Raw genomic sequence first — 26,398 nt, forward strand, 5'->3', positions numbered from 1 at the left:
TACTTCTAAATTTACTAAGAACTTCGTTCCGTTTATGTTGTCACATCAAACAATTAAAGCTTTTTCAAAACTCCTTGGATTGATTTTATCAAATTTTCGCATTACTCTATAGAGTGTTTGGATCACAGTTCTTCTCGTCCTCCGTTTAAGAATGAAACCTACCATTAAGTTCATTGATAGAAACTCTTACACCACTTTGGATGCCGGTTTTATTAAATTTGTTGGAAAGTCTTTGCGCTCGTAAAATTTTCTCTCTTATGGTTGGACATGGCCGAAACGCGGACCGATAAATCAATTTTCTGGGGAACACTCGGTGGTCACCCTATTGTAGAAAAGGCGCTAGGTGGGTTTCTACCCCAACTGTTGTTAAAGTAGGTATCATGGATGTATATCACACTAGACCGTTTGAGGAGTTTCTACTCTCGATATTCACGGCTAACCGCAACACCCTCGTAAACATCAGCCCTATGATTCAATACCTTGAGGTACACAAAATTATTTTTGGAGATTCATCTCATCTGGAGTCGACCATTCTTTATAACCCATGATTCGCGGTCTTTTCATCCGCACATAAATTTAAGAATAAGGATGAATCCTAGATTGACTCGCTCATTGTGCAAGGAAGTTCACTCTCGTTAAAAGATCACACCTTTCGTACGTCTTCCTTTCAGAAATGCAATGAAAATTTACTTTGAAGTCCATGATCCTCGTTATCTCCTTTGAGAGAATTGCTTTAAATATCCATACCACTAATGTGAATACTCCATATATTTCTTCCTGCATTGTTGCAACTATATTTCATTCATCCCAGTTCGTCCCCGTGGGGAGCTCCTGTTTTGATTGTTAAGAAGAAAGATGGTTCGATCCGATTGTGTATTGATCATCGTGAGTTGAACAAACTTACAGTTAAAAACCGTTACCCTCTTTCTAGAATTGATGATCTGTTCGATCAGCTTCAAGGTTCGTCTGTTTATTCTAAGATCGATCTTCATTCCGGTTATCATCAACTGCGTGGTAAAGATTCTGCTTTTTCGAAAACTGCTTTTCCGTACCCGTTATGGTCACTGCGAATTCCTTGTTATGCTGTCCGAATTTACAAACGCACCTGCTGTGTTCATGGACCTCATGAACCGTGTGTGTAGACCCTATCTGGACAAATTCGTTATCATTTTCATCGACGACATTCTTATCTATTCCTAGAGTGATGAAGAACACGATGAATACTTGAAGTTGGTACTTGATTTGTTGAGGAAATAAGAGTTGTACGCTAAGTTCTCTAAGTGCGCATTCTGGTTGAAAGGGGTTCAATTCCTTAGACACGTTGTTGGTAAGAAGGGAATTCAAGTTGATCCTGCTAAGAATAAGGCGATTGAGAAGTGGAAAATTCCGAAAACTCCTACTCAGATTCGTCAGTTCCTAGGTTTGGCAGGCTATTATAGAAGGTTCATTCAAGATTTTTCACGAGTAGCGAAACCTCTGACTGCTTTAACGCATAAGGAGAAGAAGTATGAGTGGAAGGATGAACAAGAGACTGCTTTTCAAACTCTGAAGAAGAAGTTGACTACCGCTCCGATATTATCACTACCTGAGGGTAATGATGATTTTGTTGTTTATTGTGATGCATCGCATCAGGGCTTTGGTTGTGTTTTGATGCAACGAAAGAAAGTCATTGCGTACGCATCACGACAGTTGAAGATTCACGAACAGAATTATACAACCCATGATTTAAAGTTGGGAACTGTTGTGTTTGCTCTCAAGATTTGGAGACATTATCTTTATGGGGTCAAAAGTACAGTGTACACTGATCACAAAAGTCTTCAACATATCTTTGATCAAAGACAGTGGAATATGAGGTAGCGAAGATGGGTGGAATTGTTGAACGATTATGATTGTGAACTCCTTTAGCCATTCCGAAAAAAAGCCAATGTCGTGGCTGATGCTTTGATTCGAAAAGAGAGAGTTGAACCTCGTAGGTTTATAGCCTTAAATATGACCATTCGAACAAACCTCGCAAGGCAGATTCTTGAAGCTCAACAAGAAGCCTTGAAGGAGGAGAATTTTGTAATGGGAAGGTCCGAGGCTCGAGTAAACAGTTAGAGGTACGAACCGATGGTACTCGGTATTTTGCGGGACGCCTTTGGTTTTCGAAGTTTGGTGATCTGCGACAACTTGTTTTAGATGAGGCTCATAAGTCTCGGTACTCTATTGTAACGTCCTCCCAATAGGGTCTGGAAGAAACGTTACTAATATCAAATAAACCAACATATTATAATAACAATACTAAATGAGAAAATTTAACTTTATTGAGTACGCAGCGGAAAATGAAATGTCGTTACAATAATGGAAATAACGATAAAGTAATTGTTCATATGCAGAGGTAATAAATGCGATATCTCTTGATCCTAAGTCCAAGTAGCATCACATAAGTAGTAGATAAGAAAGCTTGAATCAAACAGCACCTGAGACAAAACATGCTAAAGTGTCAACCAAAAAGGTTGAGTAAAATTCATAGGTTTAACAAAAGTAGTTATCATTGTTTTAGACCACAAGATTTAGTTTGTAATGTTGATCTCCCGCAGGATCAAAAAGTTATGCCAGTGCGTGATATTTAGACTAAACGTTCAAGTTTGCCCCATGAGAAGTTGTGTCTGTCCTTGTCGGTTTAATTTCATTATCAAGTAATACAAAGACTTAGTCAAATGTATCGGGGACGTTACTCCCGATAGGCCTACCCCCAATAAATAAGCATGCCGCAGCACTTAAAAATATCACTGTAGGGACTTAGTCGGACATAGCCGGGTATAGCATAGTTTTAGCAGTTGGTATTTGTGTCTAAATTGTAAATAGTAAAAGCAGCATGTGTCTCACCCCAAATAAATTAAATAAGTTTGCTAGCAATAAAGAGTGGGGCTATGAATTCACCTTAGTAAGTAGAGAGAGAGTTATTCCTCGGAATAAAGAGTTGAACGAGTGAGCAGGAAAGTCAACCTATTGACATTTAAGAGTAGTTAAGTGTTTTGCCCATGTTTAAGTTTAAGTATGTGTTTAAGTATAGTTTGTTTTACTAAGTTTCTATTCCTAGTAAGTTACTATTTTTATAAAGTTTCTATTTTTAGAAAGTTTCTTATTTTACTAAGTTTCTATGACTAGAGAGTTTTTTACTTTTATCAGTGTTTTCCATTTTAGGATACTTGCCGTATTAGATAAGCTTCCAATCACCCCTTTCCCTTCGAATGGCTAATTTAGATCTAGGGGCTTGAGCCATAGGACCCTTTAAATCGGAAATCCAAACTCTCTGCCTAGAATCTCATAGAAACCATTCGTCAAGAAAGTTCGAAGATTTATACATCTCTAATACATATCCCAAAATGTTTTTGTGCTACAATATAAGTAGTAGGTTATAGGTGCTAGTAATAATAATAGTGTATACATGTTAAGTACTAGTATAAGTAGTATTAGGGTTTCATTAATTAGGGTTAGTTAATTAAAGTAGTAATTAATAACTAGGGTTTAGTAATTAATGTTCTAGGGTTTCATAAATGTTTAGAGTTTAATTAATTAGGGTTTAAGAATTATAGTTTACGTGTAATTAGGGTTTAAGGTTTTAATATGTATATGTATATATAATTCGTATATATATGTATATATATATATATATATATATATATATATATATATATATATATATATATATATATATATATATATAAAATATATTTTTTTACATGTATATATGTATATATAAATCTAGGTGTGTTTATGTATATACTTATGAATAACAAGTTTATAATATGAATATGAATTAACAAAGATCAAAGTTTATGTAAATAGTTTAGGGTTTATGTTATACCTTTGAAGATTCAAGATAATTAACAAAGAAAAGATGAACACGATGAAGATGGAAGATCAAAGCCTTGAAAATCTTGAAGAACTCCTTGAAGATTCTTGAAGAACACGAAGAACAAGCTTGAAGATTTGAATACCACAAGAGAGGGAAAGGGAGAGATTGTTTTTGAGAGAGGATTTTGGTGTGATTTGTGAAAGAGAAACTAGGAGTCTAGGAGTGTTTATATAGTGCAAGTATTAGAGTGTTAGTCAACATAAGGATGTTCTAATTAATGATTTTATTTTGTTTTATAATTTTTAGCCAACAATAGGTGGTACTAGTTTATAAGTAGTCAACATAAGGATGTACTAGTTTATACTTTATTTTTAGTCAACATAAGGATGTAATATTTTTTTAGTCTCATTATTATTACTATTATTATTATTATTATTATTATTATTTTTACATTTACTACATGATAAGTATTATTTTCTTTTTACTAATTCATGACTTGTATATATTTAGTTCCCAATTGTTTTATTATTTATATAAATGTCACTTTTTATTTATTACTTATAGGTTATTAGTTATAATATTACATAAATGCATAAATTTTAATTAGCAGTGAGTGTCGACTAACAGTTTATTATTTTTATCTTTTATTAACTTGTCAATTTTTGTACAAAGTTAATTAATATGTTTTCTAACTCTTAACACTTAACAATTGTTGATTAAAGTTTAATCATTAAGTTTTAATTATATTGTTTGGGCTTTTAATATTGGAAAAATATAGAATGGAAAAATGAGGGTCGTTATAGTACCTCCCCGTTATTGAAAACTTCGTCCCGAAGTTTTTAGGTAGTTTCGTCGTTTGCATCAGCAGTTGAGAAGAGATGGGGATATTTCCGTTTCATATGGTCTTTGCGTTCCCAGGTATATTCGGGGCCCCTACGCGAATTCCAACGGACTTTAACGATAGGTATATTGCTTTTACGCGTTTGTTTGACCTCTCCTTCCATGATTTCTATAGGTTATTCAACGAAGTGCATTTTATCATTAATGTGAAGATCATTCAAAATGATGATGTTATACAAGTCATTTCAGTAAATTGGATACATGAAATGTGTTATGAATAGTATTGAGCTCATTTAAAACCTTGAGCATTTTATGCCACAATATTAGGGCAGACAAACAAAGAGGAGTTCGTGAAAATCACAGTCATGAAATTTGATAGAGATCTTCATTGTTTACAACAAGAATATTTTAATGATGAATATAAGTTGAAAAATAAAGTTTTATCACTATTGAATAATATGGATAAAACGATTCGTTTATAGGAAGAGTATAAATGAAGCTATCATAAAAGAGTGAAATGAGAAAATTAAATGTTCTCCTTAACTTTTGACGTAGTCACGATTGATTTCCGGAATTCAAGGAATTAAAGAAAATCTTCGTAATCTATAAGATTTGATTCTCCGGTATTTACGAAATTTTGAGATTTGTTTGATTAAATGCGGTGATTTGCCTCGATTGATGTGTTTGGAATTTTGCTATAAATTAGCTTCTTTCGTTTCATTATCTTCACCACTTCTATACTTTCTTTCTCAATTCAAACTTCCAAAAGATTAAGAAAATGCTTAATCCAGTTCTGATCCTGGTTATTATATTGACCATCTATGCAGTCATTCTTCTTTTTCTTTTACCGCCAGAGGAATCTGTTTACTTCTACTATGCTCTTGAGGTTATAGTGTTTTTAATTATCCCGTGTCTTTATATTGCTATACGTATTGATATACACGGTTTGTAATTTCGGAGTCGTTATAGGGCTTTATATTTTCCCTTATATGTCGGAGCTTTATGCTTTTGTTTCCTCTTCCCGACTTCAAGTCAAGCGAGTAATGGTCCAGAATTCATAGGTATGAAGTTTCGAATGATCATAATATATAAAGTAGAAAGGAAAGGTAATAGCACGATTTGATTTGTCATATTACCAGAATATCCGGAAAAGACCGAATCATCAAGAAAAATATTTTCTTGATATGTTTAGAGGTTAAATAGAATGTAAGAGTCGTGTAACATGGAAAATGATGATTATAAAATCTATGAATCATCATCTTCCATTAAAAACTTAGCATGACTTACTGTAATATAATCACGTTGGCCTGACGTCATTATATTATACTAACTCATGCTTCAATTCCCAACACTTCTTCAAAGCATTTATAATTTAAACTCGAATTTTACAGAATATAGAAACTAAAACAGTTTCCTTTATAAAGATATCGCAAAGAGATACTTAATTGCGGACATGAATCGTTATGAAGATATCTTCCGAAATATAGAGGATATTTATGATGATATTTTGGAATTTCTAAGTTCGAAAGTTGATGAAGAAAAATTTTCCGCAAGCTTTTAACATGACTTCGGAGCAAGATATTCTCTAAAGATTTCACCGGATCCAAAATTACCTGGATTCTTTGAATATAGGGTTTGGCCCTTGTGTTTGTCCTTGGTGTCCTCCATGGTTAGCTCAATCCGTTTTTCAGTTCCAAATTTTCTTTTGAGCTTTTCCAACGTACCATTCTTTATTATCAAACTGTTGGCCCTTAAGACCATCTACAATTTTTCTGTTTCCTCTGCATTTAATGCATCCATATTTGAATCATCGGTTATCAATCCGAAATGGTTTCAAGAAATTTCATTTTTAGATGATTAAACGCTGATTGCGATCGTCAAGATTCAAATGATGTTTTCAAGAATTTTGAATTTGAAGTGTTTAAGCGTAAGATGTATCCATCAATGGATCTAACGGTTGACGAAGAAATGTTGTGATTTTCAAAAGTAAGGAATGGTAAGTTCGGTGGTTTGATTTGATAATTCATCATAGAATACGAATGAATATAATTCATGAATGTAGTGAACTTTAGGAAAATAACACTTGCTAAAGCTTTACTTAAGTTCCGATATGTCAAAATCAGAGTATGTAACTGAATTTGTATGAAAATGGTTTTTCATTGGTGAACATATACATATATCATGTGAATGTAAGTAGTATAGTTAACAACTGCTGAATCAGAATGGAAGAATGTACAATGTAACATATTTATATGAGATATGAATATCTCTCGGGTTTTACCTACCCGTTAAAATATTTTTTACAATTAACAGTTTGTACAAAAGAGAAGATATACGTTCATATATGTATTCTTCAGATGTAATCATGGTTTTAATGAGCTAATATAATATTAAACTCATTTGATTTGCTGTTGAAACGAGAATAAATAATCTCCAAAACCTTAGAGATTTCATAATTGTCGTGAAATATTTCGCTAATGAAGTTATGAATTAATACTTCATCGTTCATTGTTATTGATATACTTCGGTATATGATGTTGGTGCTCTTGGAATTCTTGTGAAATTCATAAGGCACTAATGATATTTCCTAGAAAGTTTCGAGTACATCGAAAATTAAAGTATACAATCAATCATGTATTTGAGTAATACACTTGGTTTATTACGAAATGGAGTTTATTGTATTGAAGCAATGATTACCGATTGTTAAGTTATTAACAAAAGATGTACATCATAGCATATTGTGATATGAATTAACCATGTAGTACATAATAGTTAAGATTCACACGTAATAGCTTAGTACGAAAAGATTTATTATTATTCCAATCCATATATATAAAGTATACATATGTAATTCTTCAGGAAGAATGAGTCAATACATCTTAACTCATTATTACTAATATTCCTTGGTATCTATGGGGCGTATGATGTTGATGTTTGAGGTACTGAGTGTGATGTTGAGGCGTGGAATGCGGATGTTGTCGTTGGTGAAGCTGGTGATGTTGGTGGTGATGTTGGTGGTGATGCCGATGGTACTGGTGGTACTGGTTATGCTGCTGGTGCTGCTGCTGGTGTTTGTAGGTTTCGCACCATATTCTCCAGAGCCACTACTCGAGCGCGAAGCTCGTTGACTTCTTCTATTATTCCGGGATGATTGGCGGTTCGGACAAGTGGATGAATAAGATCTAAAATTTTAGATATTATATATTCGTGACTGGATATCCTGGAAATGAGGGTGAAAATAGTGTTCCGAACGGGTTCGCCAGTAAGTGCTTCAGGTTCTTCACCAAGTGGTGAATTCGGTTGGTGGAAGGGATCACCTTCTTATTGTCTCCATTGATTAAGTTTACTACGAACCCATCCCCAATTCATCCAAAATAGATGATGGTTGATTGGTTGGTTCATTCTGGTTACGCTGCCATTGGAGCTTGAAGAGTTCGAGGAATCCATATTATGTGTTTGGAATTAGGGTTTTTGATATGAGATTAGTGTTGAATACTGGATGATATATTCGTCTCCTCGAATACGTGTATATAGCAAAAAGATTTCCGTAATTTACGGAGGAAATTTAGGAAAAGTGTTAGACAAAATCTATTAGGATAGATACGATAAGATATAATAAGATATGATGTGTCTATACTTTAATAATGGCAGTATGACGTGTCGAGATCATAAAGTGATAAGTATGTAATCTAATAATCTTTTGATTAAAGACTTTCAATTCGTATACTGTGATAACCCAATGACATTTTTCGATTCACAAACCGATGCATAAAGGCATAAGGCATATAGGTACGTGATATAACAGGGAGTTATATACGTTTGTGTGTGAGTAGTAACAATTATAAGAGTTTCAAAATCATGGATAATATTTCATGTAATACATATGTAATACACATAACCATGATAGATGACTTATGAATGTCAAGAATTTCTGAAATCATTGTGTCGCATTTAGATGCGGTGGTGTAATTGGATAGTACTCAGGAAAGTGAGCAGAGTTCTTAGATTAGCTCGGCATTCTAAGATAAGTAAAGTTTCTAAAGTATAGTGTAGCATTTAACAGTTAAAGGCAACAATTAAAGGCACTATGGTCAAGAAAAGTTGTAGTCCTACATTAGGAAAGAGACTTTGATTAGAATCTTTAAGTCAAGTTTGGTAAAGCATGATTGTTAAGATTATAAGGCAATCCTAAGTGCTTTAAGTGTAAGGCAGGAAAGGTTATAGTTTCCTAGATTGCTAAGGCACCCTAGCTAGCAAGTAAGGCACACATAAAAATACAATCCTGGTTCTCTATAACAGCCTGGTTATGCTCTGATACCAATCTGTAATGTCCTCCCAATAGGGTCTGGAAGAAACGTTACTAATATCAAATAAACCAACATATTATAATACGAGAACAATACTAAATGAGAAAATTTAACTTTATTGAGTACGCAGCGGAAAATGAAATGTTGTTACAATAATGGAAATAACGATAAAGTAATTGTTCATATGCAGAGGTAATAAATGCGATATCTCTTGATCCTAAGTCCAAGTAGCATCACATAAGTAGTATATAAGAAATCTTGAATCAAATAGCAACTGAGACAAAACATGCTAAAGTGTCAACCAAAAAGGTTGAGTGAAATTCATAGGTTTAACAAAAGTAGTTATCATTGTTTTAGACCACAAGATTTAGTTTGTAACGTTGATCTCCCGCAGGATCAAAAAGTTATGCCAGTGCGTGATATTTAGACTAAACGTTCAAGTTTGCCCCATGAGAAGTTGTGTCTGTCCTTGTCGGTTTAATTTCATTATCAAGTAATACAAAGACTTAGTCAAATGTATCGGGGACGTTACTCCCGATAGGCCTACCCCCAATAAATAAGCATGCCGCAGCACTTAAAAATATCACTGTAGGGACTTAGTCGGACATAGCCGGGTATAGCATAGTTTTAGCAGTTGGTACTTGTGTCTAAATTGTAAATAGTAAAAGCAGCATGTGTCTCACCCCAAATAAATTAAATAAGTTTGCTAGCAATAAAGAGTGGGGCTATGAATTCACCTTAGTAAGTAGAGAGAGAGTTATTCCTCGGAATAAAGAGTTGAACGAGTGAGCAGGAAAGTCAACCTATTGACATTTAAGAGTAGTTAAGTGTTTTGCCCATGTTTAAGTTTAAGTATGTGTTTAAGTATAGTTTGTTTTACTAAGTTTCTATTCCTAGTAAGTTACTATTTTTATAAAGTTTTTATTTTTAGAAAGTTTCTTATTTTACTAAGTTTCTATGACTAGAGAGTTTCTACTTTTATCAGTGTTTTCCATTTTAGGATACTTGCCGTATTAGATAAGCTTTCAATCACCCCTTTCCCTTCGAATGGCTAATTTAGATCTAGGGGCTTGAGCCATAGGACCCTTTAAATCGGAAATCTAAACTCTCTGCCTAGAATCTCATAGAAACCATTCGTCAAGAAAGTTCGAAGATCTATACATCTCTAATACATATCCCAAAATGTTTTTGTGCTACAATATAAGTAGTAGGTTATAGGTGCTAGTAATAGTAATAGTGTATACATGTTAAGTACTAGTATAAGTAGTATTAGGGTTTCATTAATTAGGGTTAGTTAATTAAAGTAGTAATTAATAACTAGGGTTTAGTAATTAATGTCCTAGGGTTTCATAAATGTTTAGAGTTTAATTAATTAGGGTTTAAGAATTATAGTTTAGGTGTAATTAGGGTTTAAGGTTTTAATATGTATATGTATATATAATTCGTATATATATGTATATATATATATATATATATATATATATATATATATAAAATATATTTTTTTACATGTATATATGTATATATAAATCTAGGTGTGTTTATGTATATACTTATGAATAACAAGTTTATAATATGAATATGAATTAACAAAGATCAAAGTTTATGTAAATAGTTTAGGGTTTATGTTATACCTTTGAAGATTCAAGATAATTAACAAAGAAAAGATGAACACGATGAAGATGGAAGATCAAAGCCTTGAAAATCTTGAAGAACTCCTTGAAGATTCTTGAAGAACACGAAGAACAAGCTTGAAGATTCGAATACCACAAGAGAGGGAAAGGGAGAGATTGTTTTTTAGAGAGGATTTTGGTGTGATTTGTGAATGAGAAACTAGGAGTCTAGGAGTGTTTATATAGTGCAAGTATTAGAGTGTTAGTCAACATAAGGATGTTCTAATTAATGATTTTATTTTGTTTTATAATTTTTAGTCAACAATAGGTGGTACTAGTTTATAATTAGTCAACATAAGGATGTACTAGTTTATACTTTATTTTTAGTCAACATAAGGATGTAATATTTTTTTAGTCTCATTATTACTATTATTATTATTATTATTATTATTTTTACATTTACTACATGATAAGTATTATTTTCTTTTTACTAATTCATGACTTGTATATATTTAGTTCCCAATTGTTTTATTATTTATATAAATGTCACTTTTTATTTATTACTTATAGGTTATTAGTTATAATATTACATAAATGCATAAATTTTAATTAGCAGTGAGTGTCGACTAACAGTTTATTATTTTCATCTTTTATTAACTTGTCAATTTTTGTACAAAGTTAATTAATATGTTTTCTAACTCTTAACACTTAACAATTTTTGATTAAAGTTTAATCATTAAGTTTTAATTATATTGTTTGGGCTTTTAATATTGGAAAAATATAGAATGGAAAAATGAGGGTCGTTATATCTATTGATCCTGGTTCAGGAAAGACGTATCATGATCTTAAGGAGCTGTATTGGTGGCCTAATTTGAAAGCTGATGTGGCTATATATATGGCTAAGTGTTTGACCTGTGCTAAGGTTAGAGCTGAACATCAGAAGCCGTCTGGACTTTTGGTGCAACCCGAGATTTCTGAGTGGAAGTGGGAAGGTATTACGATGGATTTTATTACTAAGTTACCGAGAGTTGCGGGTGGCTATGATACCATTTGGGTGATTGTAGATCGACTCACTAAGTCAGCTCACTTTTTACCGATTAAGGAAACATATTCGATGGAGAAGCTTACTCGTTTATATTTGAAGGAGATTGTTTCTAGACATGGTGTTTCGTATATATTATTTCAGACCGAGACAGTCGTTTTATATCGAGGTTTTGGCGATCCTTACAGGAAGCTTTGGGAAATAAGTTAGATATGAGCACCGCTTATCATCCGCAGACGGATGTCATAGTGAAAGGACCATTCAAGCGTTAGAAGACATGTTACGAACGTGTGTTATTGATTTTGGTAATGGGTGGCATAGATATTTGTCGTTAGCTAAATTTTTCTTATAACAATAGTTATCATGCAGGGATTAAAGCCGCACCGTTTGAAGCTCTGTATGGTAGAAAGTGTAGGTCTCCTGTATGTTGGAATGAGGTTGGGGATGCTCAACTCACAGGTCCAGAAATTATTCATGAGACTACCGAGAAGATCGTACAGATTAAGGAAAGATTGAGAACCACCAGAAGTCGGCAAAAGAGTTATGCCAATAAGAGAAGGGACGATATTGAATTTCAGGTCGGTAATCGTGTTACGTTGAAAGTATCACCTTGGAAAGGTATGACACGTTTCGGTAAGAGGGGAAAGTTGAATCCTCGATTTGTTGGACCTTTTGAAATTATTGAGAGAGTTGGACCCGTGGCTTATCGTTTGTAATTGCCACAAGAACTCAGTGTTGTTCATGACGTTTTTTTCATGACAAGAACTCAGTGTTGTTCATGACGTTTTTTTCATGTATCGAATTTAAAGAAGTGTTTGGCCGAGGCCGATAATACTATTCCTCTGGAGGAGCTTCATGTTGATAAGCAACTACATTTTATTGAGGAACCTGTCGAAATTATGGATCGAGAGGTTAAAACTCTCAAGCAGAATAGAATTCCTATTGTTCGAGTCAGATGGAACCCCATACGCGGTCCCGAGTTCACTTGGGAGCGTGAAGATCAGATGAGGCAGAAGTAACCACATTTGTTCTCAGATGCCGAGTCAACCCCCGCACCTGCTTAAATTTCGGGACGAAATTTCCGTAACGGGAAGGTACTGTAACGACCCTACTTTTTCCGTTATCTTTTGCCGTTAATTATTTAACGACCGTTAATTATTTAACGACCGTTAATTGTTATTCGTGCCACGTCATTTCTATGACCTATAATATTATTTTTGTAATAATATATTAATTATTATGTGTTATGTGAATATTTATATTCATATTTTAAGTTATACGTTTCTACGTGTCGCGGATTTCTATCCTGCGAATCATTTCGGTTTTCAAACCAACGGTCAGACTTTTGTGATTTTTAAATCCAAATTATTTTAAATATGATATTTTGATGTCATATGAATATATATGGTGTTTATATATTTTATTTGTCGCGTACGCGTTATCTCTCCGAATATTTAATCGCGTAGCGGTGTTTTCGCGTTTCGGGCTTCGTTCGCGCATTCGGGCCACAAGCAAATACTCTTAGAATCAATTTGGCCCACAAGTGGAGCCCACCCTACCTATTTCAACCAAAAATTTCAAAGGGGAGGGGGTTAGGTTGTCAAATTTTCAAACTTGGGATTAAATTGATCAAAATCACCAAAATGCTTCTCATTTTTAACCTAGCTTCATTTTTTTTCTTTTCTCTCTTTCTCCTCCCTTTTTGAACGTCCCCCATCAGCCATATATCATCATCATCTTCTTTCAATCAAGTGCTTGGATCATCAAATCAATTGCATAAACGTGTTCCTCTCGATCTCCTCTACACGTTCATACCATTTGATTCTTGATTAGGGTATAAACCCTAACCCTAGGTTTTCAAAATTTTCATTTATTTTACTGATTTTATATGTTATATTAGTATTATGATGATTATATGTTATCGTATTATTGATTGTATGCGTAGAAGTGCTCGTTAATTCATGTTTTCGGTTTGATTATTTTGGGACAGCGGTTTGATTGTTGTTTTCTGTATATATAATTGATATAAAAGTGAAATTAAAGTATTTAAATGAGTTCCTCTCATCAATACATTAATTTTAGACTCCGAATTCATGTCATTTCGATTCCCGGAGCTCTAGATATGATTAAAACGGTGTTTTATTGAAATTAAATTGTGAAAACGAATTGGTACATGTATGGTCCGACTTTGTGATCATATTTGGAGTCTTTAGGGTGTACTAGTATGTTAGGATTGATGATGGGATGAACTTTCATGTCTGGGTCATCGAAATCCGAGCCACGGATCACCCGGTATGACTAAAACATGTTTTTGAACGGATTAAAGCTACAAGTTGATTTATGGATGTAAGTGTCATAACCCGTCCTTAACCATAAGAACGTGTTAGATAACGTATGATTTCATTGCGAGGTATTGACCTCTATATGCGACATTTTTAAAAGAACAACTGCATATATTTTACATTACAAACCATAATTCTTATTTTGATACAAGCTTTAGACAAAATAAAGATGATTATCGTTTAGCGATAATCTTAGACTTACAAACTTTACATGTGATGATAACAATACGATTTCTAGCATATTTTACATTACAAATCCTCCGATATGCAGTTTTATTTTTGACACAAATATGCATACTCAAGATCTTGTTTAAATTCAACATGTTGCAGCGGAAGCTTCTAATTATCACCTGAGAATAGACATGTTTAAAACGTCAACATAAAGTTGGTGAGATATAGGTTTAATGCCGGCAGCAATATATATATAGACCACAAGATTTCATATATAAACGTTTTTAATAAAAATATTCTAAGTGGTTGAGCACTTGGTAACCATACTTAACATTTAATCACGTCGCATATTCCCTTTATTATGAAATCTTACTACACCGTACCAAGTGTAGTCACGAAACGAAGTACTGTGCAACCGTTGAATACTGGTCGTCCAGTCCGGTTGGGGTTGTCAGGCCCGATAGATCTATCAACAGGATTCGCGTTTACAATACCGCTGTAAATAACAGTTACCAAGCTACAGGGAAGTATGCCAGTGGTACAACTCAACGTAGAATATATTTTTCAGTTACTTGTGTCCATAACGTAAAACATAAAATACATGTATTCTCATCCCGAAATACTTAGAGTTTAAAAGTGGGACTATATACTCACTTTCGTCTTGAAGATATATATAATTTGACTTGGTCTCCGGTTGATATCACGAACCTATCCATATATAATATATCAATACCTTTTCTTTTTAAACAAACGTCACATATATATACTTGTTATACTTTTAATACTTTTAATAATTCCTTAGTCCGTAGTTAGCAGTTCGTTGTTAGTAATTCAATTTTAATGGTTCATTTTTAGATGTTTAATATACCCGCAATGAAATAAATAAAACCCCCAACGAAATAAATAAAACCCCATCGTATATGTATTGGTCGAGATTAATCTTGACCCATGGTACCGGTGTTGTCAAATGACGTGTTGCGTACATAAAGTACCGGTGTTGTCAAATGACGTGTTGCGTACAATCATGGGATCTTATGATTAATCTTCTCGTATTGTTTACGGGTGATCCTGAACCATATAAAATTAAATTATGAGTACATATATATAAAATATCATGTTATTTTAAAAAGATGTGATTTATTTAATTTTCTCCAATTATTTTCGTAGCTAAACTAGTCTTAGATATCCGATCTCGTTTTGGTCATAGTTTCTTCGTTACAACTCCGTTTTCGTTGATTCAACTTGCCACTTCCTTGGATCGAGTCCCTCTTTAAGACTATGAACTGTAAATACCTTAGTTTGTATTCTAAATCACAGGTCATAGGTCAAACTTTAGTGAAACTTATGAAGTTAATCATTTTCCATCATGTAAACAACCTTAAATGATTATTTTTCTAAAAATACTTATACTTTGAGTTAAATCATGAAATTTTTATGTGTTATCATATTCATAGTAAAAATCATTTTTCCAGAAAATAAACCTTCAATTCAATGTTTAAGATGGTTTTTAATTATCCAACCCAAAACAGCCCCCGGTTGCACTCCGACGTCGTAAAAACAGTTTTTAAGGTGTTCTTTGAAAAACCAAGTTATACCTTGTTAAATTAGCATATTTTTAAGTTATATTACAGGTCTTGAAGTATTTTAAAAGTTAAGTTATAAGGATCTATTTAGTTTGCAAACAAGTTTGAAAACATTCAAACTATGTTCTTGTTGTTAAAATTTTATACCACAAAATAAGATAGCTATATATATATGAATCGAATAAGGTTATGAACATAGTTACTACCTCAAGTTCCTTGGACAAGGTTGCTGTAAAAGAGGAGTAAAAAGCTAGAACCAAAAGGGTGATGGAATTGAATGAAAGATTGGAAGTAAGTTTGTGTTCTTGGAAGGATTTCTTGAAGTGTTTTTGTAAGGTTTTCTTATGAGGTTTAAGTGTTGTTTTTGAAGCTAAATGATGGGGAAAATGCTTAGAGATGATCAAGTATGAAGTTAAGAGTATTTTGAGAGAGAAATGGAAGTGTAAGTATGAGAAAATGGGGTGAAGAAATGGTGTGCATGCATAAAAACGTTTTTAGGTTATAAAGGAAAAAAAAAATACCTAACTTTGTTTTCTTGCTAAATAATTCATGCTACTTGACAAATGGTTGGTTCCACATGTTTCTTAATCATTTAAGGCTGCTAAGGAGTAGATTTTTATTGGTATATACCAATAGTAAATACATCTAGAAGCTGCGTATGATACGGGTACATATACCCTAGGTATACGTATAGAAATCTTTGAGAAAACGGAACGAGGATTCAAATATAGCTATCTTTTGTAAATATACTTATATTGTTTTATGTATTTAAGCCTTTAAAAGTGATTAAATACATTACTTATACGATATATGTATAAACATTATAGGTCATAAGTATTTAAGTCAAATAACGTTACGTATGGTTATCGTTTTGAAAACTTAAGTTAGTAGTTTCAAAATATACTTATAACTTATTGTTATTAATACAAAATGAGATATTAAAACATTCTTAGATCATGTTAAATATGTATATATACATATATATACACAAACGTATAATTATCATATATTGTATAGTTCGTGATATCATCGGTCAAACTAGACGGTCAAACGTTGTGTAAAACTCTTTTCGAAAACATAAGTCTCAACAATTTGGATTGCTTATCATGTTGGTAAGGTTTAATTTATATAAATATTAATCTTATAAGTATAGAACGATCGAAAAAGTGCGGGTCATTACAGTACCTACCCGTTAAATAAATTTCGTCCCGAAATTTTAAAATTGTACCTATTTTGCGTCATCGGAAAACAAGTGTGGATATTTTTGTTTCATTTGATCCTCTCGTTCCCAAGTAAACTCGGGACCCCTTCGAGCATTCCAACGAACCTTAACGATCGGTATGTTGCTCTGCTTGAGCCGTTTAACTTCACGATCCATGATTTCGATTGGTTCTTCGATGAATTGTAGTTTCTCGTCGACATGGATTTCTTCAAGAGGAATGGTGAGATCTTCCTTTGCAAGACACTTCTTAAGGTTTGAGACGTGAAATGTATTATGTACTCCGGCGAGTTGTTGTGGTAACTCGAGTCGATAAGCTACCGGTCCAATGCGTTCGATAATCTTGAACGGGCCTACATATCTTGGGTTCAGTTTACCCCTTTTTCCGAAGCGTATTACACCTTTCCACGGTGACTCCTTTAACATAACCATGTCACCGATCTGAAACTCTAATGGTTTCCTTCGAACATCGGCGTAGCTCTTTTGGCGACTACGGGCTGTTTTCAATCTCTCCTTGATTTGTACTATCTTCTCAGTCGTTTCGTGTATGATCTCGGGACCAGTTAATTGTCGATCTCCTACTTCATTCTAGCAAATAGGAGATCTACACTTCCTTCCGTACAATGCTTCGAATGGCGCAGCTTTAATGCTCGCATGATAACTATTATTATACGAGAATTCTGCTAATGGTAGATATTTATCCCATCCGTTTCCAAAATCGATCACACATGCCCTGAACATGTCTTCAAGAGTCTGAATCGTTCTTTCACTCTGCCCGTCGGTTTGCGGATGATACGCGGTACTCATATCCAAACGAGTTCCTAGGGCCTCCTGTAGTGATTGCCAGAACTTTGATGTAAATCTACTATCACGATCGGATATAATGGAAATAGGTATTCCATGCCTTGAAACAACTTCCTTTATATACAATCGTAATAGTTTCTCCATTCTATCCGTTTCCTTTATAGGCAAGAAATGTGCAGACTTGGTGAGACGATCAACAATCACCCAAATGGTGTCGTATCCCCAGGCAGTCTTTGATAACTTCGTGATGAAATCCATGGTAATACCATCCCATTTCCATTCTGGGATTTCTGGTTGTTGAAGTAACCCTGACGGCTTCTGGTGTTCTGCTTTGACCTTGGAACAAGTTAAACACTCCCCAACATATGTTGCAACGTCTGTCTTTAAGTTAGGCCACCAATAATGCGTCTTAAGATCTTGATACATCTTTCCGACTCCAGGATGTATTGAGTATCTTGTCTTATGTGCCTCGTTCAATATCAACTTCCTTAATCCACCCAACTTCGGTACCCAAATACGGTTTGCAAAATATCGAATTCCATCTTCCCGTATAACGAGTTGCTTCTCATACTTCTTCATTATTTCATTTCCTATATTTTCTTTAGTAAGTGCTTCTCGTTGAACTTCTTTGATTTGTGAGTTGAGATTCATGCGAATTTTTATGTTCATCGCTCGTACTCGAATTGGTTCTCGTTCCTTTCTGCTTAGAGCGTCGGCCACCACGTTCGCTTTCCCGGGATGATAACGAATTTCACAATCATAGTCATTTATTAACTCAACCCACCTACGTTGCCTCATGTTCAGTTGTTTTTGATCGAAAATATGTTGAAGGCTTTTATGATCAGTAAACACAGTGCATTTAACCCCATACAAGTAGTGTCTCCATATCTTCAATGCAAACACGACTGCTCCCAGTTCTAGATCATGCGTCGTATAATTCCGCTCGTGAATCTTCAATTGTCGGGATGCGTATGCAATAACTTTCTTCCGTTGCATAAGAACGCAACCAAAACCTTGTCGCGAAGCGGCACAATATATTTCAAAATCATCGCTCCCTTCTGGTAACGATAAAATAGGCGCCGTAGTCAACTTCTTTTTCAGTATCTGAAATGCACTCTCCTGCTCAGAAGTCCATTCATATTTCTTCCCTTTTTGCGTTAACGCTGTCAACGGCTTAGCTATTCGGGAAAAATCTTGAATAAACCTTCTATAATAACCGGCTAAACCCAAAAATTGGCGTATCTGCATTGGTGTCTTAGGAGTCTCCCATTTTTCAATGGCTTCAATTTTTGCTGGATCAACCTGAATTCCTTTGCTACTAACAACGTGGCCAAGAAATTGCACTTCTTTCAACCAGAAAGCACATTTAGAAAATTTAGCATATAGCTGTTCTTTTCTTAACAACTCTAATATCAACCTTAAATGCTGCTCATGCTCTTGCTCACTCTTGGAATAGATAAGAATATCATCAATGAAAACGATAACAAACTTATCTAGATATGGACTACAAACTCGATTCATGAGGTCCATGAATACAGCTGGCGCATTCGTCAATCCAAACGGCATGACCAAAAATTCGTAATGACCGTAGCGTGTCCGAAAAGCAGTTTTCGGTATATCTTCTTCTTTGACACGTAATTGATGATAACCCGATCTTAGGTCAATTTTCGAGTACACACATGATCCTTGGAGTTGATCAAATAAGTCATCAATTCTCGGTAGTGGATACCGATTCTTGATAGTTAACTTATTTAATTCACGATAATCTATACACATTCGGAAAGATCCGTCTTTCTTCTTGACGAATAAAATTGGAGCTCCCCACGGTGAAGTACTTGGTCGTATGAATCCACGGTCTAGTAATTCTTTTAACTGACTTTGAAGTTCTTTTAACTCGGATGGTGCAAGTCTATAGGGAGCACGAGCCACTGGTGCAGCTCCTGGTACTAAATCTATTTGAAATTCTACAGATCTAAATGGAGGTAATCCCGGCAACTCTTCCGGAAATACTTCAGGAAAATCTCTTGCCACAGGCACGTCATTGATGCACTTCTCTTTTTCTTTCTTTTCGACTTTATTAACATGTGCTAAGATAGCATAGCACCCTTTCTTCAAGCACTTTTGAGCTTTCAAATAACTAATGAGTTTTAGCTTTGAGTTACCCTTCTCTCCATAAATCATTACTGGCGTTTTATTCTTACGAGGAATGCGAATTGCCTTCTTGGCGCACACAACTTCAGCTCCTATTTTGAACATCCAGTCCATGCCGACTATTACATCAAAACTTCCTAATTCTACGGGTATTAAGTCAATTTTAAACGTTTCTCCGGCTAAATTTATTTTACAATCGCGGCAAATTTTATCAGCTTTAATTAGTTTACCATTAGCTAACTCAATCATGTACTTAGCATCTAGAGGTAATGATGAACAATTCAATTTAGCGTGAAAGTCTCTACACACGTAACTTCTATCAGCACCAGTATCAAATATAATAGATGCGGATAAGTTATTAATGGTAAACGTACCCGTAACAAGCTCCGGGTCTTCACATGCCTCTTTAGCATTAATAACAAATGCTCTCCCACGTGCAGGTCCGATATTCTTCTCTGGATTCGGGCACTGGCTCTTATAGTGACCTTGTTTTCCACACCCAAAACAAGTAATGGTAGCCAAAGCAGTTCTATTTGCATTGGTGGCAGGAGTCTTGGTACCATTTGTATTTGTAACGAGAGCCCTACAATCTTCAGCAAGATGACCCTTTCGATTACATTTGTTGCATACCACATTACAGTAACCAGAGTGATGTTTGTGGCATCGGTTGCATAAAGGATTTTGTCCTTTATAACCAAAGCTTAAACCACTACCCGCACCTTGCGTGTTTTCTTGTTTCTTAAAAGATTGTTGTTGGTTACCTCGATCATAATTTCCATTCCACTTTCTTTTGTTACCTGATACCTTCACATCAGTATTGGATACTTTCTTATCCATGATGACCTGATCCATTAGCTCGTTTGCCATGGTTATAGCTTCATGAATTGTCTTAGGTTTCGATGCTGTAACATTTGCCTTGACCTTTTTGGGCAAACCATCTTTGTACATTTCAATTTTCCGTTCTTCGGTTGGAACCAATTCAGGACATAGCAAAACTAATTCCATGAATCGCTGATTGTAGTTGGTGATTTCAGTACCAATAACCTTCAGACTTCGTAATTCATCTTCCAACTTCCTAACCTCGTTCCTTGGACAATACTCGTTGATTAACATTATTTTGAATTCTTCCCATGGAGTATCATAAGCTACATCTCCTCCTACAGCCTTCACATAATTTTTCCACCACGTGAGTGCACTATCTTGTAAAGTGCACGATGCATACTTGGTCATGTCCTTCTCAACACAACCACTGATTTTAAACACAGTCTCCATCTTTTCTATCCACCGGGTTAAACCGATCGGTCCTTCTGTTCCACTGAATGATGAGGGCTTGCAAGCTTGAAAAGTTTTGTAAGTGCACCCCACACGAGGATTTGGGTTAACTGCAGCACCTCTTGCAGCCTCGACCCATAACATTCTGTCGTTCACTCGCTGATTGATGAGTTCCTGGATTTCTTGTTCCGTCATTCGGTTCAATCGCGCCATATTCTTCTATAAGAATGAAAAGAAAATAGTTATTCACATGGAATATTATAGATGTAGTGTATATTTACAGTACATTATAGCTTATTAATAATATGAACCAGGTATTATTATAAAAGCCTTTTCTTCTTATTAGCGTTTTATAATTATATCTAGGGTAGTACCTACCCGTTAATGTCCATACTTAATAGCTTAGTACAGAATCAATTACTACCATCTAAATAATACTTAACCATGGAAAATTATTGCATTTCACACTTCACTATTTTACATATGCTTATCTTACATCGAACATTAAACAAACCACACTAATAATATTATACAAAACATTATATGATCCCATGGTTTAATACGGCAGCGCATCGTTTGGTATATTTTCTAGGACGTTTAGGTTCAAAGAATCGCTTAACGCTTATCCTGGCTGTCTGCCTATATTTTGGCTGTGGGACTGAAGAACTGGATGCCGGGATAGAACGAATAGGAATAGCGGGAATAGGGGTGGTAGTGTCTAGTGGAGTTGGTGCCACATCATCCTTACTAAACTCGGGATTTGAATTTTCTAATTCATTAGCCTTTCGTTTCTTTCCTAGTTCGAACTCGTCTTTTGTAATTTCCTGTATTTCTTCCTCGGGTTCACTTTCCTCCTCAGGTTCACTTTCCTCCTCGGGTTCACTTTCCTCCTCGGGTTCACTTTCCTCCTCGGGTTCACTTTCCGGGTTCTCTATAGTCGGTTCATCCGGAATTTGTGAGTCTTCCCCAAAGATATTATTTTCGTCATCGGATAGGTTAATGACTGGAACACCATCTGAAGATTCTGGTTCGGAGTCGCTGAATGTGATAACAAGTTTTGAGCCCGACATCTATCACACAACAACTAACCCATTAGTACTACATAATATTTACATATAAATTTTAACCAACAATGATAAGCAATGGTTTTTAAATCAGACCCGGTCAAAGTCCAGACTTACTAATGTATCCTAACGACTTCTCGGTTAGACACACTAATGTAAACCTGGTTCGCTAAGACCACCGCTCTGATACCACATGTCATAACCCGTCCTTAACCATAAGAACGTGTTAGATAACGTATGATTTCATTGCGAGGTATTGACCTCTATATGCGACATTTTTAAAAGAACAACTGCATATATTTTACATTACAAACCATAATTCTTATTTTGATACAAGCTTTAGACAAAATAAAGATGATTATCGTTTAGCGATAATCTTAGACTTACAAACTTTACATGTGATGATAACAATACGATTTCTAGCATATTTTACATTACAAATCCTCCGATATGCAGTTTTATTTTTGACACAAATATGCATACTCAAGATCTTGTTTAAATTCAACATGTTGCAGCGGAAGCTTCTAATTATCACCTGAGAATAGACATGTTTAAAACGTCAACATAAAGTTGGTGAGATATAGGTTTAATGCCGGCAGCAATATATATATAGACCACAAGATTTCATATATAAACGTTTTTAATAAAAATATTCTAAGTGGTTGAGCACTTGGTAACCATACTTAACATTTAATCACGTCGCATATTCCCTTTATTATGAAATCTTACTACACCGTACCAAGTGTAGTCACGAAACGAAGTACTGTGCAACCGTTGAATACTGGTCGTCCAGTCCGGTTGGGGTTGTCAGGCCCGATAGATCTATCAACAGGATTCGCGTTTACAATACCGCTGTAAATAACAGTTACCAAGCTACAGGGAAGTATGCCAGTGGTACAACTCAACGTAGAATATATTTTTCAGTTACTTGTGTCCATAACGTAAAACATAAAATACATGTATTCTCATCCCGAAATACTTAGAGTTTAAAAGTGGGACTATATACTCACTTTCGTCTTGAAGATATATATAATTTGACTTGGTCTCCGGTTGATATCACGAACCTATCCATATATAATATATCAATACCTTTTCTTTTTAAACAAACGTCACATATATATACTTGTTATACTTTTAATACTTTTAATAATTCCTTAGTCCGTAGTTAGCAGTTCGTTGTTAGTAATTCAATTTTAATGGTTCATTTTTAGATGTTTAATATACCCGCAATGAAATAAATAAAACCCCCAACGAAATAAATAAAACCCCATCGTATATGTATTGGTCGAGATTAATCTTGACCCATGGTACCGGTGTTGTCAAATGACGTGTTGCGTACATAAAGTACCGGTGTTGTCAAATGACGTGTTGCGTACAATCATGGGATCTTATGATTAATCTTCTCGTATTGTTTACGGGTGATCCTGAACCATATAAAATTAAATTATGAGTACATATATATAAAATATCATGTTATTTTAAAAAGATGTGATTTATTTAATTTTCTCCAATTATTTTCGTAGCTAAACTAGTCTTAGATATCCGATCTCGTTTTGGTCATAGTTTCTTCGTTACAACTCCGTTTTCGTTGATTAAACTTGCCACTTCCTTGGATCGAGTCCCTCTTTAAGACTATGAACTGTAAATACCTTAGTTTGTATTCGAAATCACAGGTCATAGGTCAAACTTTAGTGAAACTTATGAAGTTAATCATTTTTCATCATGTAAACAACCTTAAATGATTATTTTTCTAAAAATACTTATACTTTGAGTTAAATCATGAAATTTTTATGTGTTATCATATTCATAGTAAAAATCATTTTTCCAGAAAATAAACCTCCAATTCAATGTTTAAGATGGTTTTTAATTATCCAACCCAAAACAGCCCCCGGTTGCACTCCGACGTCGTAAAAACAGTTTTTAAGGTGTTCTTTGAAAAACCAAGTTATACCTTGTTAAATTAGCATATTTTTAAGTTATATTACAGGTCTTGAAGTATTTTAAAAGTTAAGTTATAAGGATCTATTTAGTTTGCAAACAAGTTTGAAAACATTCAAACTATGTTCTTGTTGTTAAAATTTTATACCACAAAATAAGATAGCTATATATATATGAATCGAATAAGGTTATGAACATAGTTACTACCTCAAGTTCCTTGGACAAGGTTGCTGTAAAAGAGGAGTAAAAAGCTAGAACCAAAAGGGTGATGGAATTGAATGAAAGATTGGAAGTAAGTTTGTGTTCTTGGAAGGATTTCTTGAAGTGTTTTTGTAAGGTTTTCTTATGAGGTTTAAGTGTTGTTTTTGAAGCTAAATGATGGGGAAAATGCTTAGAGATGATCAAGAGTATTTTGAGAGAGAAATGGAAGTGTAAGTATGAGAAAATGGGGTGAAGAAATGGTGTGCATGCATTAAAATGGTTTTTAGGTTATAAAGGAAAAAAAAATACCTAACTTTGTTTTCTTGCTAAATAATTCATGCTACTTGACAAATGGTTGGTTCCACATGTTTCTTAATCATTTAAGGCTGCTAAGGAGCAGATTTTTATTGGTATATACCAATAGTAAATACATCTAGAAGCTGCGTATGATACGGGTACATATACCCTAGGTATACGTATAGAAATCTTTGAGAAAACGGAACGAGGATTCAAATATAGCTATCTTTTGTAAATATACTTATATTGTTTTATGTATTTAAGCCTTTAAAAGTGATTAAATACATTACTTATACGATATATGTATAAACATTATAGGTCATAAGTATTTAAGTCAAATAACGTTACGTATGGTTATCGTTTTGAAAACTTAAGTTAGTAGTTTCAAAATATACTTATAACTTATTGTTATTAATACAAAATGAGATATTAAAACATTCTTAGATCATGTTAAATATGTATATATACATATATATACACAAACGTATAATTATCATATATTGTATAGTTCGTGATATCATCGGTCAAACTAGACGGTCAAACGTTGTGTAAAACTCTTTTCGAAAACATAAGTCTCAACAATTTGGATTGCTTATCATGTTGGTAAGGTTTAATTTATATAAATATTAATCTTATAAGTATAGAACGATCGAAAAAGTGCGGGTCATTACAGTAAGTCACGACTTGTTTGCTGTTATTAGGGTGTTCTTGAGCACACTAATATGTCGGGTGGGTTGGTTAGGCGAAGATATATATAAGACTCGCCGAAAACCGATTCCCGGGGCTCAAGTTATGACCCGATGAACTTTTAATTAAAACTTATGGTTATTAATTATGACTTATGATATAAATAATGAATTTCATTATTAATAAATTACTTATGTTATAAAAAGTAATTATTTTAATTTAAGACTTATGATATACATGTTTATTATATCATTTATTAATTAATTATGATTTTATCAAACTTTTAATTAAACTTATGATTTTTTTGAAAGGCAAACTCACACACCCACTTAAATCTAACTCGAATATATACACCACGAATTGTCCTAAGCAGGACTCGAACCCTCAACCTCAAGTTTTATGATATGATTAATAATTCAATATTAATTAATAATACTTATGATATGATTTAAAATTTATTATTAATTAATAATACTTATATTATGACTAGTATTTAATTAATTAATTAAATACCTTTGTTATATTAATTATATCATTTAAACTTATGTTAACTTTAATAATTCATTTTAATTTAATTAAACTTATGTTATGACATAATTATACATATTTAACTTTAATTAACATTATAACTTATATTATTATTACAACTTACACTTTTAAAATTAATGTTGACTATGTTTGACCAAGGTTGACTTTTGAGTTGACTTTCGGTTGACTTTGACTTTTAGTTGACTTTTGTTGACTATCTAATTAAGGAAACTTTCCTAACTTAAAAACTTTCTAAATATAGAAACTTTCTAAATATGGAAACTTTCTAAATTTGAAAACTTTCCAAAAATAGAAACTTTCCTAAAATAGAAACTTTCCTAATATAGAAACTTTCCTAAAATAGAAACTTTCCAAAAATGGAAACCTGCTAAAAATAGAAACTTTCTAAAAATAGAAAGTGTGTGTCCGTACGCTGTTCTGATCAAACCGATGCATGTTGAGTATTGTTCTATGTCTACTTGCAACATGTACAATAGC

The sequence above is a fragment of the Rutidosis leptorrhynchoides genome, chromosome 6, assembly GCF_046630445.1.
Source record: "Rutidosis leptorrhynchoides isolate AG116_Rl617_1_P2 chromosome 6, CSIRO_AGI_Rlap_v1, whole genome shotgun sequence".
Lineage (NCBI taxonomy): Eukaryota > Viridiplantae > Streptophyta > Magnoliopsida > Asterales > Asteraceae > Rutidosis > Rutidosis leptorrhynchoides.